The following is a 15962-nucleotide window of genomic DNA, read 5'->3' on the forward strand; positions in this document are numbered from 1 at the left end:
GAGGTTTTTATTATGGGATGTAGCGATGGATGGTATACTCAGCAGTCAGTAAGACCGAGAGCAAAGGCTACTGTTTGAGATAATCTAAGAATGGCATTAGAATATTCTGACCTAACAACTATATAAAGAAAGAAAAGAAAGGTCCATTATATATAGATGACAACCAAGGATCTCTAGAAAATGAGAATAATTATTATTAGCAGAAAATAAACACAACAGGAATCGGATAGCGGTCTTATTTCAATATCTTGTGCAGAAGCTGTTGCCGAAAGATCAGCACCCCCAACCCTGACGAGCCAAATAACCCAGAGACAAGGTCTTGGAGCTTAGAAGAAAAGAGGCAATTTTATTGCTTTGCCGGGCAAAGGGGACTCACAGCAGGCTAGTGCCTTCAAAACTGTGAACCCACCTTGGGGATGGGGTGGGGTGGTTATACAGCCAGAGCTCAAACAATAATGCATTGATAACGATCAACAGAACCATTTTCTTATCAGAAGACAGAATGGCGTCATGATGCCTCCAGGCGACCAATTTTATAGAGGCCAGGGGTTAGATCTCTTTATCTCGTAAGCACTCAAGGTGTGGTCTTCTTGGTAATTCAGGCTATTCTGTAAGATTACAGTCCTGTGACCTTCTCCCTGGAAATTGACGCAGAGACCAAGCATGATTATAGCTTTTGAATAAAGTAGAAATAGTAAGATCAATAGCTTTAGTTTTAACAGTGGGCCTGGAACTGTGAGTAGCAACTGGTCAGATCAGTTGAGCGTTTTAAGGGCAAGCATAAAAATAAGCAATGTGTTAGCCTAAGTGCGGCCATTTTATTACTCCTCCTTCAAAGCTGTCCATTGTCTGAAGTCATCTGCTTGTTCCAAAGATATTAGGTCAAGTTTCTTCTTCTAAACATCAGCTGTGTCTCTAAGATTTCTGAGTAGCCTCAATTTGGATCCTAGTGGAGTAGGCTTCCAATTATGTGGGATTCTGAATTATTTCTTCAATTGTTAAACATGAACACGAGCATTGACTCCTTGGCATTTCATTGCTGTACTTGTTATTACTAGTACCCGGTAAGGTCTCTTCCAGTGAGGTCAAGAGCAGCAGTTTTCCTCTGATGTCTCTTCTAATAGATGAAATATCCTGGTAGGAGATCATAAAGAGGTGCTTTAGGAAAATGTCTTGGACAGGTGCCCTAATCCATTGGTGAAAGAACTGATCATAGTACAAGAGTCCCTTGCAATATTTTGCCATGTCACCATGCAGTAGGGTGGAGTCTAATATTGGAGGTAAAATCCCCAAAAGCATGGACCTTCATGTAACCAATTTACAGGAGGATAACTGCTGTGCCCCTGAGGGAGTGGATATAAGAGGCCATAAGAGCTAGTGAGAGTACCTTTGGCCAAAGGAGTCCAAACATTTCTAAAAGTTTTACTAATTTGAATTTAAGGATTGACATTAGTCTCTTCAACCTTTTCAGAAGATTGTGGGTAATAAGGACAATATAGTTTTTGAATAAGAGGTAATGTCTTACAGAATTATTTTATAAGGGTTTCTGTTAAGTGTATGCCCCTAATCATTTGATATAAAAGCTGGGGTGTCCCAGGTTGAAAACACAAGTTGAAGCAGCTTTTTAGTGGTCACGAGGGCTATAAGCTTCTTGGCAAGGAAATGCTTCAGCCCATCCTCAAAACAGATATACAATAACTAAGATATACACAAATCTCGTAGAGGTTGGAAGCTGGACAAAATCCAGCTGAATGTGTTCAAAGTTCTTTTGAGGCTTTGAGTCCTGACCATATCCCATCTTTACAAGTTTTTCCAGGGTTAAAGTTTTAACTTCAGGTGACACATGTCCTGCAAATAATCTCAGCTGTTAAAGTTTTCACCAGTGTTGATTTAAAATAACAATCAGTTTGCCATGACGAGCAGTTTCAAGGAGAAATTTAATATCCATTTGAAATGACCTAGTATCACCAAGCGGCTATCTTGAGAGTCATCATTTGAGTGAAGGGTACAACCAAATTTATTTTTTCATTCTTCCTTTTCAAACTCAGGGGCTAAATGCTAATATTTTTAATGGCCTCTCTGAATCCCTCCTTAGCTTTATCCTTTGAGGGTTTAGATAGGATTACAATTTGCTTAAGGCAGCTCATTTAGCATAATAATCAGCTGAAGTATTTCCTTTGGCTTCACACATAGTCTCTCTTCACATGGACCTCAGTCTTGCTAATAGCCATCTCTCTGGGAAGTAGGAGTGCATGGAAAAATCCCTCAACTTGTTGTCTGTTTTTAGGAGAATCCCAGCAGAGATGAGAAACCACTTTAATACAAAAGTATCCTAAAGTCATGGAGTACTCCAAAAACACATCTGCTTTTTGTATGTAGGTTTATCCTCTGATCTTTAGTTAGTTGAGAAGCTCCAGTAATGCAGTAAGTTCTTCTCTAGGATGACTTTACTTCAAGCAGAAGACTGTATTCTAAACTATCGTCTTAAATTATTGATAGCAATTCCTGTTTAATAATCTGTTTTGAGGTCTGATCCGTCAACAATAATATTAGGTCAGGTTTCTCAATAGAATCTCTAAAACATTTAAGTGAGATACAGAAAGTTTCCTAACTGAAGTAAGACAATCATAATTACGCACTTCTTTTAGGAGGGGCAGGAGAGTGGCAGGAGTCAGGTTTTTGCACGCGTGAATGGTAGTGTGAGAGGGAGAGAGTAACAGTCTCATTAGAGGCCATCCAGTTGGCTGAAAAGTGTTGCATGTTCTCAGCCAGTAATAATGTCTATCCTGCTTGAGGAATCCTGGGGTTAAGCAAAGAGCCTAGAACTAGTTCAGCAAAAGCATCAACAAATTTTTCAATGGCACCTATTTCCCTGAGACAGAGGGTCAAAGGAGATAAGCCTTTACAAGGTCAAGAGTGAGGCTATAGTTAAATAAGCAAACAAACAAATAAATAAATAAATGGTTTTTGTTGATTTGCATGAAGTTGAGTTAAAATTCTAAGGGCTTGTCCATATTGCTCATGCACAATTAGATGAAGTGGCCTTTTACAGTTTCGGGTGCCTAGGGGAAAAACCTGAAGAGCTGCCTTAGGTTACAGGAAGTCTGTTCATGTTTGGGTGTCCAGATCACTGGGTCTCTTTCTAAAGACTTTATCCATAAAGAAGTGTTACAATCACAGAAGAACTTGTCACCCATTGTCTGCTGTATCTAGTTAAACCTAGAAAGCCTCTCAGTTGTCATCCTGAAAGAGGTCTAGGGTAACATTTTGAAAGAGTTCTACGGTAAGTCTTCAGTCTACCGGGAGAGAATGTTTTCTCTCCTTAGACAGAGCATGTCTTGGACTGTGTTGTGGGATATTTGTAATTTATTTTTTGAAACACCATGTCTCTTTTCTGCTAAGGCTGAGAGTAAGTGCTAAATTAAACCTCTTTGACAAACTTCCTTATTCTCAGAACAAGGTAGAAAATCATCTACATATTAAATCAGAACTGATTCACAAGGGAAATTTAGATCTTATAAATCTTGAATAAAGAAGACCTGGGAAAAATTAGAAGGGGCTTCAGTGTACTCTTCAGACATGACTGTCCAGGGTATATTGTTGTCCTCCCCAGATGAAGTTAAAAGGATATTGATTCTCTTGATCTAGAGACACACTGAAAAAGGCAAGCAAAGTGAAGCAAGTAGCGTTAGGCAGAACAGTTAACAGGATGACATTTGAGTTAGGTACTACAGAGAAACAAAAGATAACGATTTTGTCCATGGTCCGGAAGTCTTGAACAAATTGACATCTTCATCCTTTTGGTTTATTAACAGGTAGTTGGCTGGGGAGTGGTCTACTTAGTGTTTTGATCTTTAGGGACACAAGATTATCTTGGGTCTTGTCTCATTTTTATCCTAAAGCCCTTTCACAGTGTTAGGCCAGATGTTTTAGTTCAGATTAAGGAGCTATTTCTCCCTCTAATTTCTTTGAATTAGGTGCCTAATTTCAGGTTTAGATCAACTGATAAAATGAGATGAAGGGGCTGCTGTTACCTTAGCATCTCCTTCCACTTTCAGATGTTGTGGGAAGATTTTTATTAGTCTACCTGAAAATCTCCTACCACATTTTTACATGATTGAATTATAGTCTGATCAACTTTTATTAGAAATGTTTCAGGTATAGATTTTAGGAGATTGTGCTCTATTTTTCAAGCCACTTGCTGACCCTCAAGCTTGTTGCGAAATGAAGGATCTGATGGGTCAAAGCTGGGAAAGGCCAACCAGCTTTTACCATATAGGATTTAGCATCTGAAGTACCAGCCAGTTTGTGTGCAAGTTGATATAGATCAAGTAAGTCTAGGTTATATGCACCCAAAAGAATTCTAAATTATTGTATGAATATTTGCTGGTCTTATAAAGGTTCAGAGAAATCTTTACAGCTCTTAATCTAGCTTAAGTTCAAAGTTTAAATTCTACAGTTCCCTGCATACCTAGCAAGTGGAAAGGATAAATTTTCACAGGCAACTGGCACTGGGGAGAGTTGGGAAATGGTAAGGTCTGGAGAAGGGGAGGAGGAGGGAAGGGCTGACAGAGAAGTGGAAGGAAAGAAGTCAGAAGGATTTTAAGGAAGAGGAGAGCGGGAAACAGGGAAGCAACGGCAGGACAAAGAAAAAGATTTACTAGGGAAGTTAGTCCAGCTTGTTGCTTAAATTTGTCAAACTGCTCATCACTTTGGCCAAATAATCTCTTAACAAAGTAACTTTTTAATTCAGAATTTTGTTTGGAGGCCTCTGCACACCAATCAAAAACATGTACCCATTTAAGCTGAGAAATCTTCCTTTCTTTTTCAAGGAAATTTCAAACAAATTTGTTATAGTCAGATGTTCCCCAGACTACCCACTGAAGGCCTCAGTCATTTTTGGGAAAATTATGTCATTTGGAAAGATAGGTGTAAAGTTAAGACTAACGAGAGTAAATGTAGGAGTCAAGAGTTTTCCTGGAAAAGAATAAGATTTAGATTTGGTTGAATCCATGAGAGTTGGCAATGGCTGGTAGAAATGAAATGCTTGTACCTACGTATGTCAGGCACCTGACCTGAGGGTTGGCCACCTCCAAACACACACCCAACAATCCGTGCCCCTCAGCAGGTGGACTACCAGAGAACGCTCTCTCCAAATCAAAATAATCTCTCAGGACAAAAATTTAGGATATAAAGGGAACCTCATCCGGTTTTGCTGATGACCTACAGCAATGTTTATCCCAATGCGCACCAGTCTGATAAGAACCACCAACTCACTGGTCTGTGAGGCTGCCATGAAAAACAGGCTTATAAACTGTGCTCTTCCCTGTCTCCTTCTTGTGACAAGTAACACTCTCAGACAGCACACCATAAAAGAGTAACACAAATGCAGCAAAAAGGGATGAAGAGAATGACTTGATTCCATCAAGGATGTCAAGCAAATGAGAAATGACTACAAAATCTGGGTATCAAACTGAGAATGAATAACCAAGGAACTCAGCACAAAGGCAATGGCGCTCAGACCTGGTGCTGATTCACCACGTAGCTGAGGTCTTGACAAGACGTGAGCAGAAAGGCACAAGGGGTGCCACACCTAGTTGAAGACTGGAGTCCATGACGATGGTCAGGGCAAACTGTGTCCTACTGGAACGTCCAAGAAATCTGTGGAAACAAGTGAAAAATGCTCAAATGAAAACAAGAAACTGTTATTTATTTAGAATTTATTATTTGAATTTGGCAGAAACTCAAATGTATGCAGAATAGTGGAAAAGCTCTAGAATGAAATAAAGGTGAAGGCTTCAGGTTTGCCCAGATTGGAGGCTGTTGGCCTGCAGATGCTGGAAGCAGGTTAACTAAAACTGGGCCACCCTAGAGGATGGGTTAAGAGTGTATATTTGGCTTTCTGTGGTTGGTCCTAAGTAAGAAGAGGGGGCAAAAATGAGGGAAGCTGGAAATTCTTGACCAGGTCCTATTTGGGGACTAATGTTGAAGTTGTGGTTGGATTCTTAGGCTGCTTGCTATAGAGTTTGTGTGTCAGAGTTCTGATTTAAATGTGGTCTGGCCATTGCCTGTTTGCATGTGACGCACTACTCACTGAGTGTTTTGAAGATAAGATGTTGATGGAATTGGTGATGATGTCCACAGCATTGACTACTTCTCCAATAAGGGTAGAGGTGACCTGAGCATTTCACCAGACTTCCTTAGCGACCCACAGCAGCTTGCCAAGGGAGAAACCGGGCCACGCACGGTCGGCTGCAGTAATGAGTCCTTCTAGGTCTATGACAAGTTCAGGCTTCAGCTTGCAGTGACTCCTCAGATCCTGGGGACAAAGACCAGCTACAAGGCAACCTTAGAATCCTGATAAAGATCTGGCAGTCAGGTTTTATTTCTCAGGGACTCCATGTCAAGGATGAGGGAGAAAAATTGGAAAGCTTAGTTCAGAAGCTAAGAGTAGTTTGTGGCCAGATACTGAAGGAAAGTGGAAAAATTGAAAATTTGGTAAGGGCTGACAATCTGTGTAAAGTAACAGATCCAGATCCAGATCCAGATCCAGATCCAGACAAGACATATTTTGCATAAAAATCAGTTACCTGCAATTTACAAAAAGGTGCAAAAATAGGTCAAAGACAATGAGTAGCTTCAGAATCTGGTAACTCAGAAGGCTGTGCAGTTTCTCAATGAAACACGGAATTTCTCCTTACAGTCCCTCTTTGATCAAAAACAATCTCAAAGCAAGATTATTCTTCATCACAACATAAGGCCACTCTCATTAGATGTGGCCTGGTTATTTACATAGATGCAGCAAGAATGACAATTTACCACACAGGTCTTATCTTTGCTTTGCTGACAGTTTTCTGAAGCATCTCAGATTGGACTTTTCTAAGCCTCTTCCTCAAGAGGAGAGGAAGCCAAGCCAAGAATTCACCATTGGTTTTCACCTGCAGCACCCAGAGATTTGGTGGGCATTCCTCTCTTCTTGAGTTCCCCAAAATATCTTAAGATTCCTGATCCTTGCTCACCTATGAGGCTGGGAACCCTATAAAGCCAGCTGCCAGTCCAGCTTTCCCAAGAGGGACTTAGTAAGCATTGGCCCTACAGAGTCAACCTTAGTTCCTCAGAAGCGTCTGGTCATATCTGATTAAATGAGCATTATCCTCAAATACCACGTTACAGGCAAAGCTAGGCTGCATCACCAGTGTTTCCACTTGTGTCCAAATAACAACTGAATCTATGCAAATAACCATACTGCCATGAAAATAAGAATACTCAATAAGAGTTTCCAAATTTTGGAAGGGTGAGTCAGGGTACAAAAGATAAATGTTTCATTTCTGTTTACAAGAGCACCGTCTACTAAACAGTTATGAGTGATAGCTTAAAAGTGGAAGAGGTTCCTTGTTACCAGAAAATAGAACATTAAAGGATCCGCAATATTCCAAACAAAGTCTGTATTCATCCAGTTCATTCAATCTATGTAATTAATTCTTGTTCTGTCCGATCTTGGGTTAGTAGTCCCATGAACACTTCCGAGATACCAGACGTCTGGAACTCTTGACTCAGTCACTTGCATGTAATGATGGTTATTTAAGCAATGCCATCAGTAGCCTGTACCCAAGAGTACCTGGCATAGTCCTTTTCCACTAGGCGCTAAGATAGTCCTTTTCTGTTAACGCTGGAACAATCTGCCCTATAGCTGATTCCAGGTGATTTCATGGAAACACCAGGACTTAAAATGCACACACAAACAAACAAACAAAACTATCTGTAGATGACAAAAGATTAAAAATAGCTATTGTTCACTTATTATTGATATTTATCTAACGGGAATAATCTGAACAGTGTTCATTATAAGGATAATGCAATTGACAAGCATACCTGCTTATTTACATGGCATGAAAAATAAAATAAGCCCATCCGAAAAAATTTAGACAAAATACATATAAATAAAAAGCTTTAATCCTATTTTCAAAAAAGTGGGTATTACATATAATCTATGAAAATGGATGGACACAACCTTTACAGAGAAAACATTTTCAGATATAACATGTAAAAATCCTGAGACAACAGAGGTCATTTATAAGAACATATCAAGATAATCAAGTAAATAGGTTCAGTAAACCTGGAGTAGGTTCTAAACATTGGTAGGTTAATAGAAGTCCATAGATAAATAATGCGAATTCCCAGCAGAAAACCATTGGCCTGGAATATACTAGATTCAAATTAGAGCAGTTAAGTTGCAACCAAGTTAATGCTTTAAAAAATAACTGCAATTATGACTGATAGCACTATTCTCCTTTTATCTAATAAGCAATACCAGGACTGATAAATAGAAACACATCATGGACAGCAAAAACACTGACAGTTCTCTGAATACAATTATTTAAATATTTATGTTAATAACATTTTACCCGCACAAATTTAACTTAGAGAAGTCTAAGCACTTCCTCAGATTTGACAGTTCTTCCTATGCAACTCATCAGTAGTAATATATCAAATAACCCTAATTATTACTAATAGTCTCTTCTACAAGGGGAGAGAACAAATCTTTATGATCCTCCAGGGACCCCTTGGGAAATCTGAAAGGCAATTTTAGTTGCTAACAAGGCTAATCAAACTTTGACCCTGAAGCAACTTTATGAGACTGACGTGCTACCTACTGCACTAACGAGGCACCTTGAAGCAACTTTAGAACCTCGAGCCTTCAAGGCTATGCAAACTTCCTGCACTTCAACTTGTTTGCTCTCCCTCAGATGCAGACCCCGCCCCATGTGTCCAACCACAATTTCCTGCCTCGACTTTCCTGTTAGCACAACGTTGGAAGACGATTGTTAAGTTTCAAGAAGCCCCTCCCACCACCAGCTGTCACCAGCCTTCCCTCTACTTTTCACAGCCACCTACCCCAGGGGTCTCTACATTTAAAAGCTTTGGTCACCCATTCTGTCCCTGAGACATTCACGTCTTAGTCTCTGAGCATCTTCTCCATTATAACACTCCCCTCCTCCTATTGCAACATCCCCCTTAATAAAATCTTTCATACTGATGTCCAGATTGTATTGTTTTTCTTTGACAGTGATGATGCCATGGCTCCAACGGACAGTGACTACCTGTCGGACGCTGCTTTCTTTACCCGAGTGTCACTTCCCTCTTACCAGACTTTGTCCTTTCCTGGCTGAGGAAATCAAGATCCACAGTGGTGAGTCTTAACTCCTAATCCAGGAGTTAAACATTTGTCTGCTATAGCATGATAAAAACTTGGCTTATTTTTTCTTTCTTTTTATCTATTTTCTCCTGTTTATCTGTCTTCTCCTTCTGGCTTTTTTGAGTGTGGTTTAAGCCCCTGACTCTCCCTCAACTCCCTGTCTCCCACCACTGTTAGGGTTCTGGTGGAGCTCAGGGACACCAAGGGTAACAACCTGAGGGTGGAAAAGCTAACTGGAAATAGGCTGGATGTTTCCTCCACTCATGTGGACTTTGGAGACACCGGATAGCCCTTTGGTTTCTTCTCTGCCCCTTTCCCGAAATGCAGTCCACAGACTCCATGAGACCACACGTCAGGGCAAGGACATCTGAAGGGTCTCTTTCCCAAACACTGGTGAAGATGCTTCAGCTCTTATGTTGAGCAAATTATTTCAATTTGCCCCATCTGCCAGGAATATAATTTTTATAAAAATGTAAGTGAGGCGAGGATGAGAGTCAGGTCTTTTATAAGAACCAGTGAGTTTTGTGTCTGTGTGTTTATGCCTTTGAACCATGGCTAAAATTTTAAAATGAAAAATTAGAGTTCTTTCTCTATTTGTGTCTGTGTGTGTGTATATGTGTGTGTGTGTATTATGTATGTGTAATATTATTCTACCTCCAAATGGCATTACCACATTAAACTTTAAAATTCTTTAAAGGAACACCATTTGGTTGCTAAGATTTGATTGACTAAGAGATAAATGAGCCTATATAATTTTATATAATTTTAAATGTTCCTGAAATTCCCAGAAATTAAGGGAAATTAATTAAGGGAAATTAAATTTCTAGTGTGTTTAATGTGAGAGAGAAAGAGTATTTTTATAGAAGCTTACCCAAATATTTTTAAAATGCAGACAAACTTGATATAGGTAAATCTTTGGCAAATGAGACTAGTTTGATGTTGTTGGTTTAATAATTACATCTATGTCTTCTGAGTTATCAGCCTTGCAAAAATACATTTTTATTCTAATTGGGTACATTCTTCCCAAGTTTATAGAGGTTTAGTGAATATCTCTGCTTGATAATCTAGATATATCATTGCTTTATTCTAACTATATGCACAATATGTTCACAGTATACTATGTCTCAGGATTATTATATTTGACATTTATCACTCTAGAAATTATGTTTATCAATTTTCATAAATAAGATGTAATATCCGCTCTTCTTTGAAAATAGGATTAATCATTATGTTTATGTATATTTTGCCTAAAACTTTTTGAATTGACTTTGTCTCAAATAACCAAATTTTCTTAGCAATTGAATTATTTTTATAGTGAACACTCATCAGACTTTTCTCTTTTGAAAACAATCACAACTGTGTTAACCAGGGCCATTTGTAGTCTTTAGTCATCTACAGATAGTTTTGTTTTTGTGCTTTCTACTCCTGATGCTTCCATGAAAACACCTGGAATCAGCTATAGGGCAGAATGTTCCATCTTTAACAAAAAAGGACTATCTTAGAGCCTAGTGGAAAAGGACTATGCCAGGTACTCTTGGGTACCGGCTACTGACGGCACTGCTTAAAGAACTATCAGATCATGCCAGTGGCCCGGCAGGAGTTCCAGACATCTAGGCAAGTATCAGATGCATTCATGAGACCACTATGCCAAGATCAGATGAAACAAGAATTGATTATGTAGGACTGAATGAGCTGGATGAACTGGATGAATACGGACTTTGTTTGGAATATTGCTGATCCTTTTATGTTCTATTTTCTGGTAACAAGGAACCTCTTCCACTTTTAAGCTATCACTCACAACTGTTTAGTAGATGGTGCTCTTGTAAACAGAAATGAAACATTTCTTTATTATATCCTGACTCACCCTTCTAAAATTTGGAAACTCTTATTGAGTATTCTTATTTTCATGGCAGTATGGTTATTTGCATAGATTCAGTTGTTATTTGGACACAAGTGGAAACACTGGTGATGCAGCCTAGCTTTGCCTGTAACGTGGTATTTGAGGATAATGCTCATTTAATCAGATATGACCAGACGCTTCTGAGGAACTAAGGTTGACTCTGTAGGGCCAATGCTTACTAAGTCCCTCTTGGGAAAGCTGGACTGGCAGCTGGCTTTATAGGGTTCCCAGCCTCATAGGTGAGCAAGGATCAGGAATCTTAAGATATTTTGGGGAACTCAAGAAGAGAGGAATGCCCACCAAATCTCTGGGTGCTGCAGGTGAAAACCAATGGTGAATTCTTGGCTTGGCTTCCTCTCCTCTTGAGGAAGAGGCTTAGAAAAGTCCAATCTGAGATGCTTCAGAAAACTGTCAGCAAAGCAAAGATAAGACCTGTGTGGTAAATTGTCATTCTTGCTGCATCTATGTAAATAACCAGGCCACATCTAATGAGAGTGGCCTTATGTTGTGATGAAGAATAATCTTGCTTTGAGATTGTTTTTGATCAAAAGGGAAAGAGGGACTGTAAGGAGAAATTCCGTGTTTCATTGAGAAACTGCACAGCCTTCTGAGTTACCAGATTCTGAAGCTACTCATTGTCTTTGAGCTATTTTGCACTTTTTTGTAAACTGCAGGTAACTCATTGTTACACAAACTCTGTCTTGTCTGGTAGAGACTCAGTTGGTGTCCTCTCTCACTGTAGATGAACCGGTTGTGATACCTACTCATAAACCAGATTTGGATGTTACTTTGCACAGACTGTCAACCCTTACCAAGTTTTCATTGTACTTTCTTTCAGTATCTGGCTACAAACTAAGCTTTCTAATTTTTCTCTCTCCTCCTTGACTTGGAGTCCCTGAGAAATAAAACAAGATCTTTATCAGGATTCTAAGGTTGCCTTGTAGTTGGTCTTTGTCCCCAGGATCTGAGGAGTCACTGCCAGCTCAAGCCTGAACTTGTCATAGACCTAGAAGGACTCGTTACTGCAGCCAACCGTGCATGGCCCGATTTCTCCCCTGGCAAGCTGCTGTGGGTCGCTAAGGAAGTCTGGTGAAATGCTCAGTCATGCCTGCCCTCATAAGACAAGTAACCCAGACTCTGGGCAACATAGTTAGGAGGTAATAAAACTCAAAGAGCAGCGCTGCATAATCATTTTCATCCACAGGCCTCTTGAAATTCACTGGACTAGATACCCTTAGAGTTAAACTTCTGGCTCTTTACTTTAATAAAACCCTTCATAGTAACATTTTTCTTTTTCATTTCAAGCATCCAGCTTTTAAGATATCTGATCTGAGGGACACTGAAACAACTGACCTTTGCCAGCACACCAGACAGATGGCTCAGCTAGTCCTCTTGGGCCATCACTAAGCTGACCCTGAGGACTGTTGCACTCGGCCATCCCCTGTTTGAGATGCTCCCTGTCCCTCTAGTGTTCAGGGCTGGTGTCTTTCTGATGTGCCTTGAACAAGAAGAGGGGCTGACAAGGCTGATCAAGCTTTGTGCTTAACACAGCTCTAGGCGACTTAGCTGAGGACCACTAGGCCCCCAAGTGTATGTGAACTTCCTGTACTTTAACTCTGGTTTGTTGCATGGCAGACCCAGAATCCCAACCCCACATGCCTAACCACAAACCAAATTTCTTGTCCTCACTTTTCTATTAGTACAGTATTTTCAGCACTTCATAAGTTTCAAGGCCACTCCCACACACCAGCTTGTAGCATTGCATCCCCTTCCACTCTCTGTAGACACCTGTCCCGGGGTCTCTGCATATAAAAGCTTTGCTTGCCCAGCCCTTGTCTGAAACTTCTGGCTTAGGCCTTCAGCATCTTTCTACTGCAGTATTCTCAATAATGTCTTTTCTTACTCAAGTCCAGACTTCATTTTTCTTCCTTGACAATGCAAAAGATACCATCTAGGATTTAGTTTTTGGAAGGGAAAATAGAAAAAGTAGTCCAAACGTTTAAATATTTGATTAAATAAGATCGTGGATTAATGAGAAACAATTCTATTTAACCAACATGACAAAAAAAAATCTCAGAAGTAGACACAGAGCCCTTCAGCTCTTTGAAGTGAAGAGACTTCATTCTCTTAAATAATCAAGGATATGATAAAGTCAATACAAAGCACAGGGAGTTATTCTGGTAAGACCTTGAGTAGTTGTCTTCTAGGCAGATTACTCAGAAGGTAAAGAAAACCCTTTCACAAGCACATATTAAGAGAAGACCAAAAATCCAAGACAAATCTGTCATTTTAATAGAGAAAACCAAATCACAGTTTTGAAACAGTCTATTTGATACTAATGCTCTTAGTAAAACTCTTGTTAATAAACTCATTAAACCTTAGCCAACTGTAATTACAAGGAATAAAATTCCCTCTTCAGGAACCATCTGCAGCTTTCTCTATCCAGGCAGGTTTTGACCTATACTTTTCTCCTTCTCGTTCTGAAAAGACCATCTTAATTTAGAACAAACCTACTTACTCTCTTCTTCCTGAACAAAATGTCTCCTGCATACTTTGCATGCAAAGTTTTTCCTCTCTGCCACTATCACTCCTCTTAGCGTCTCATTCACATATATTGATTATCATTTTTAACAACAGCTGACCTTGGTTGCATAGAGAAAACTAGGAGGTCATGTAAAAGAAAAGTTACTCATCAGCCGTGTGTTTAAATGGCAAGACAGATCTTAACAGAGCTACCGCAGTAGGGGAGAGGAACTTCAGTGTAAAACTGGGCTCAGCTCCCAAAACAGCCAAGACAGCTGGAGATTTATAGCCAAGTAGCAGAGTGAGGAAGTCAGTGGGTGAAAAATTACTAAGTGGAACTTGATTAGATGTCAAGAGTAGGGGGATTCTTGCTAACCCTGTGTAACAGGATTCTTCCTAAAAACAGGCCTAGGACTTAGACATCCAGGGCAGAGGATGAAGAATCTGATCAGATATCAGGGATGATCAGGTATCAGAAATGGGGGGGATTCCCAATAAACTGAATGCAGCAGACCACGGCCGTGACTTATTCTAGAGAGGGCTTCAGGAGCCTGACTGAAGTTTGGCCAAGGCGGGAGTCTCTGCATTAGGTAATTGTAAACTATCTTTCATACACCAATAGTTTCTAGCAGACAAGCAGAGCTTATAAATATACATCTCATAACTTTTTATAGCCATGAATATTCCTTTCATTACAGCTTCTCAGTGTGGCAAAAATGAACATGTTTATTAACAGACCAAATATATAGCCTCTCTGTATTATATAAAACTAAGGCAAAAACTATGTAAAAATGAAAGTATATTTAGTAATTAATGCTTCAGGATGCTATCTGACTTAGCTAGGATCTAGGTATCTAATGAATATTCGTTAATTAACTCAATTTAACATCAGTCCAAGGTTGTAAGTTGCCGAAAGATTTTGGGAACTATCTTCCAGCCGCCCTACTACAAAACATAATTACTTTTGAAATAAAGTTTGTCAGAATAATGATTTAATTTGACTAAATACAAATTTATGCATTTTTTAATAATCTTAAAAACATGGTAACTGATATGATAGCTTATTAAATCAGCATATCTTTGTACGCTGGGGAAGAACATGCCCAAGTGGAATAAAAATGTGTGTTTATATTATACTTAATGCTGCTAACTCAGAAGATATAGCTGTTTTAATGAAACCAACACTATTAAATTAGACTCATTTGCCAAAATTTACCTAAATTATGTAAACTTGAATTCTTAGAACTTTTGAGTTGGTGCCTATGAGAATAATTTTTTTTTAGTACATAAAAGTATTGGAAGTTTAATTTTTTCAATATCTCAGAATTTTAGGAACATTTCATTTGTATAAGATCCTATTTAGCTCTAAGTCAACCAGAATAGAGCTCTTTTAAAAATTTATTTTAGTAGTACCTTTTGGAAGTAGGGAAATATTACATACCCACAGACACAAAAACACACAGACACAGACATAGAGAACTTATAGCTTCAGTTCTAAAATTGTAGTCTATAGGTCAGGCATAAACCCAGAAGTAACAAAACCTACCTTTTTTTTTTTTTATAAAAGAGCTCTTGTTTTCCCAGTGGATATAAATTCTTAACTGATTTGAGTTCACAACAGGGAAAACAGATAAGCAGAAAAGAGTAACAAACTCCATTTTCTGTCATCTTTCACATAACAGAAACATGATATCTACAAACCATTTAATTCATTTACAGGGATTACCAAATGGTCTGACTAAAACTAAAAAAAAAATTTCTTTAAATTAAAAAACCTAGTACCAGAAATTAATTAAATAGTCAAAAGGAATCAAAATCAAATCCTTACCATGCTTCCAACAGACAAGAATCTAGAACATAGGACCAGGATCAGGACTCATCTTTAGATCCCAGGCTGCCAGTCAGGAATGGAGCTCAAGAAGCTCCAAGTGGTCTTACCTGGCTGGAACTGATGGGAATCCGAAGGCAAGCTCCCATCCTGAGTCATGGCACCTAACTGTCAAAGACAAAAACCAGACAATATAGGAGATCAGTATTGTTGAGATTATTGCAATAGAAAGGTCACCCCAATCTGAAGATCTTCTGCAGCGTCTCAGCTTTTATAGAGAGGAATAAACAAGTTTCCAAAGGATGTGGTTTACACTTTGGTTACAGTGCAAATGGCACTTTGGTTGCAGTGCAAATGGCAGCAGTCTCTTAGCGATATAAACAGGAAATGCTGGGGTTTTATCTTCTAGCTTAGCTAGCTTTGCGAGCAGAGTTTTCATCTCAGCTAGTTAACCATGAGACAAAGAACAGGAAGCTGAAGTGTCTGTTGTGCTGCAGCAGATTGAGACAAAAGGA

At 39.1% G+C, this 15962-nt stretch overlaps 1 long non-coding RNA gene across 2 annotated transcripts; it reads right to left on the reverse strand.

Moving 5' to 3' along the window:
• Window positions 1-362: 362 nt before the first annotated feature.
• Window positions 363-15680, reverse strand: LOC135318715 (uncharacterized). Of its 2 annotated transcripts, none has more exons than XR_010377025.1 (3): window positions 15558-15680; window positions 5524-5661; window positions 363-1134 (listed from the first exon to the last, which is right to left on the reverse strand). It is a non-coding gene; the product is annotated as an uncharacterized LOC135318715 (long non-coding RNA). The 2 variants fall into 2 exon arrangements; XR_010377026.1 differs by lacking the exon at window positions 15558-15680 and adding an exon at window positions 6095-6284.
• Window positions 15681-15962: the final 282 nt, after the last annotated feature.

This window comes from Camelus dromedarius, chromosome 20 (assembly GCF_036321535.1).
Source record: "Camelus dromedarius isolate mCamDro1 chromosome 20, mCamDro1.pat, whole genome shotgun sequence".
Taxonomy (NCBI): Eukaryota; Metazoa; Chordata; class Mammalia; order Artiodactyla; family Camelidae; genus Camelus; species Camelus dromedarius.